Source organism: Frankliniella occidentalis, unplaced genomic scaffold (genome assembly GCF_000697945.3).
Source record: "Frankliniella occidentalis isolate FOCC.00 unplaced genomic scaffold, Focc_3.1 Scaffold64, whole genome shotgun sequence".
NCBI lineage: Eukaryota > Metazoa > Arthropoda > Insecta > Thysanoptera > Thripidae > Frankliniella > Frankliniella occidentalis.
Window position 1 is genome coordinate 444,431 of NW_026267194.1, and position 4,001 is coordinate 448,431.

The 4,001-nt window shown below is 55.1% G+C and overlaps 1 protein-coding gene across 1 annotated transcript in view; it reads left to right on the forward strand.

Moving 5' to 3' along the window:
* Positions 1-4,001, forward strand: part of LOC113213148 (glycine N-methyltransferase) — a 7,553-nt gene that overhangs the window by 941 nt on the left and 2,611 nt on the right. The window lies entirely within an intron of this gene.

Sequence of the window (4,001 nt, forward strand, 5' to 3'; positions counted from 1 at the left end):
CCACCACCTCCCACCCCCCACCCGCGCCTCTAAGCCGAGCGGACGGCAAGGAAAACAGACGCAACCGCGGACCTCTGATGGACGAGGCTCCCCGCCAACACTCTGCCCGCTGCTGGGGGCTGCCGGCGGGCTCGGCGCGCCGCAGGGGCGGGGCGGCAGGCGGCCACCCTCAGTCAATCGGACGTATTTGGCCGCCCCGCGCCTCGAGCGATGAGCGGGAAGGAGGAGCACGCCGCGCGCGCGGCCACGCTGCGTGTTTTGCTTGCCCCCCCCCCCCCCCCTCCTCCTCCTCACCTTCCCGATGCCCGCGCCGTCCGTCGGCGCAGACCCCGCACGGCATGCCCAAACGACTCCCACATGCACAAAACGACTTTATGAAAATGTGACCGGCCGTCCGGGCTGTACGTGAATGTGAATGTGAATATGAAGTTTAGGGCGGCGCGGGCGGGCGGGGCGTGGGGAGGCAGGGGGAAGTCCCTGCGACCTTGGGCGCCGGGCGGGTGGACCCGGCCGACACTGCTAAAGGAAGGCTGCACTTGAGGGAAACGTTTCCTGCCGGGCACCAGACGTTTGCGTTTAATGCGTCCTACTTTGTCCCCGGCACAAAAAAAAAAGTTGGTTCCCGCCATTAAAATTATTTCCTGCGGTAACGATATTTTGAAGCTCGGAAACAAAACTTTGGTGTCCCGGACACAACGTTTGGTGCGTCAAAAACTTTCGGTCTCATCGGGACAAAATGTTTAGTGTTCAGGACCAAAACTTTTTTTCAGTGTGCGGAGAAACAGATATTCCAGCAGCTTTTCTGTTTTATTTCATGCTCTTTTTATGTTTATTGCGTTTATGGGTTCTTTGGTTCAAGGAAAATTCCAACTAAATTGTAGATGATGAAACTTTTGCCTGTAGTTCGAGGAAGACTTCCTCAAAAAAATATAATGAGTTCTTCCCGCTAGTGAACGAAAATTCTATTTCATTGCATTCAAGTAATATCCTCAAATTTCCTCTAGAATCAAAGAAAACACATTTCCAGGGTGAATAATTTTGCGAAAGCTGCGACTATATGGCCCACGACTTAACCTGCTGCTTTGTTTTTTTGATGCCCGGCGCGCGGGACTATGCCAAAAGACCTCACGTCCTGGAGGACGTCTTCTACTACCGGGGGCGCGGTGCGGGCGCGTTCCCCCTCCCCCTTCTCTATGTACCTCAATCACAGACGATACGAAAGGTATATAGTCGCCGAGCTGCTTATAAAGACGTGTTGATCACCATAGAAGAAACGGGTCGCTGATCGCGCACCGTTCGCTAACCGCCCGCCATTTGTCTGACGATGAATGTATGATCCATCATGAGCTCGCCGATGATCGCCTGTCGGTGTTCACACCTCTCCTCCTCCTCCTCCTCGCCCGGGCTGTGCTGCCTATCGCTTAGCGCGTTGTTAGTGCTTATTGAAGCAGCCACGGACTGGGAGTCTTGGGGCCCAGTCTGGAAACTGCTCCGAGGGGCCCCAAAAGATACCTTTTTTGCCGTCAAGGGGGCCCCAAAAGATACCTTTTTGCCGTCAAGGGGCCCCAAAAGATACCTTTTTGCCTTCAAGGGCCCCAAAAGATAATAACCTTTTTCGCCTGGGGCCCGGTCGGGATTTCCCACCTAGCCAACCCGGGCCAGTCCGTGGCTGTATTGAAGGTCCTCCCCAATCGCTTTGCCATGACTGCGCAACGCGTTTTTCTATGCCGATGGTGTTTGGATTATTATTATATTTCTTTTTTCGTTCCTTAAAGAACAAAGACAAAGTCCATTGATTCGTCGGAAAAGCAAAAATAAAAAATAAAAATGTATTGATGTATTTATGAGATGAGTCAAGTCGATCGAAACGCAGCGCAGGGCACACCGCTACCGCTTGCCGTCGCTACGGTCCAGTGGGGGGAGTAACTTACCTAAATGACTAAAACGAAATGCACAATCAGCAGCAGTTCCCGCTCTATTTTAATTCCCAGCGACAATCTGAGGCCAGAAAGAGCGCGCCACACGTCGAGTTAATTTTCTTTTCCACCCGAAAAAAAATTGGGGTTACTTTTTTTTAAATTTCCTTTTCGCTCCGCCAATTGCAACAAATCGGGAGCTAATTGATCGAATTTGCATCTGTTGCGGCCTTCCCCTCAAAAGCTCGGAGCTCATCGGGGGGCCGCGCTCACGGTCCTCGCCGCAAGCGGGGGCGCCGGAAACGTCTGACTCAGATGAACGCGCCGCACACTTCCGCCTCGGTGGGCCCGTCCCCGTCCAGCTCTGTAATCGGAATGGCCAAATGGCGCGATGCCTGCTCCTCCCCCCCCCCAATTCTTCCAATTATTACTATGGTCATCCCCCGACACACTCGACGCACAGGAGCAGTGTGCGGCCCGCACCTCGACGGGTATGCATCTCCAGCAGGGAAGCTCGAAAATTAATTTTCTTTTCACGCGAGAGAAAATAAGGTATTACGCGATTATTATTATCATTATGATTAGCACCGCCCGGCACCGCCCGTGCTATTCAGAAAATTTACAAAGGCACTAAAAAGATTCGAACCCCACGGTAAAATGAACATCTTGGAATTCAAGTAGATTCTTTGAAAGCTGTCTTGAAATCCAAGTGGATCGCTTGAAATCCAAGATGTTATTTTTAACGTGCCCTGGCAAGGCATGAAAATGCCCCTGCAAAAAGTGCTAAATTTTATTGCCTTTCTAGGCATTACAAATACTTTTATAAAGGCACTTGGTCCTACCCTCGTTTTTCCAGTGTATGCACAACTATCAAAGCATTTGTTTTCAACCCCTCAGTTGAACACACACACACACGAACATCAAGTTCAAGGGCAGATCATCTTTATTTTGCTGTGGCCGCCGCGGAAGCCGTGGAGGTATTGCAATAAGTGGCGCTGGATGGTGCAGCCCGCCACCCTCTTGTCCCGGCCACAGCCCTGCTCCTCTTGCAGCCCCGCCCCCCCAAGCATCCCAAGGGCGACACAGGAGGCAGGCCAGGCAGGCGGGGCCGAGGAGAGCCCCGCAATGCATCCGGATGACTGTCCTATTGAATGGTGGTGAGGAGGCGTCGTCCGGCGGCGGTATTGTTGATACGGATCGCACGGCCGGACAAAACGCGAGAGAGAAATAGAATGGAAGTGACCGTCCCAGGGGAAGGGGGGGGGGGCGGGTATGGGAAGGGAAACGGCGAGGGTTAGGAAAAGGCCTTCGCCTCCTTGACGCCGACGTTTGTCTTGGCTGGTTAGCTCCCGCCCCGCGCGCCCGCCCGGGCCCGGGACGTCCTCGTTGACAAGCAGGTCCTCGCCGTGGGGCAGCAGCAGCAGTGGTAGCAGCAGCAGCACCGCCGGCCGGGACGTGACCACGGCCCTTCTCTAAATGCGGCCAAACGAACGGGCCGGCGCGGGGCGTGGCGAGGCGTGGCGGGGCGGGGCGGGGCGGGTGGCGTCCGCCCCTCAGACCTGACTCGACTCTCTGCCTTTCCGCATCGTCCTTCCAACCCCGCGGGCGGGGCGGCGGCGGCCACATCCGGTAACGAAATTAGAGCTGGGCAGCACCATGAAGTGTGGCGAGACGTATGGCGCGGGGCGTGGCGGGGCGTGGCGGGGCGGGGCGTGGCGTGGCAGGGGCGGCGGGAGCAAAAGAAACTGCGGCAGGAGCGAAAGGTGTATTTAGTGACATGGGGTCGAGTGGGGCTAAAGTTTATTTGCCGTGAGAACGTTATAGTCTTGTTGTGGAAACAAAGGTATGATACACTGACACATAAATGAGAAACGAGGAGAAACAAACAACCGTCTCGCGTCAGGAGCGATCTGACCAGAGGCGCGCGGCGACGTGGCCGGAGTCGACCCGATAGCGCGCAGCCAAGTACAGTTTAGTTTGCTCCAATCTTTCGCGCCTGACCCGACTACAACGTACTGGGCCGCCCCGCCCCGCGCTCTCCATATTCCTGATTGAAACGCAATACCCCCCCATCTACGAGAGAGC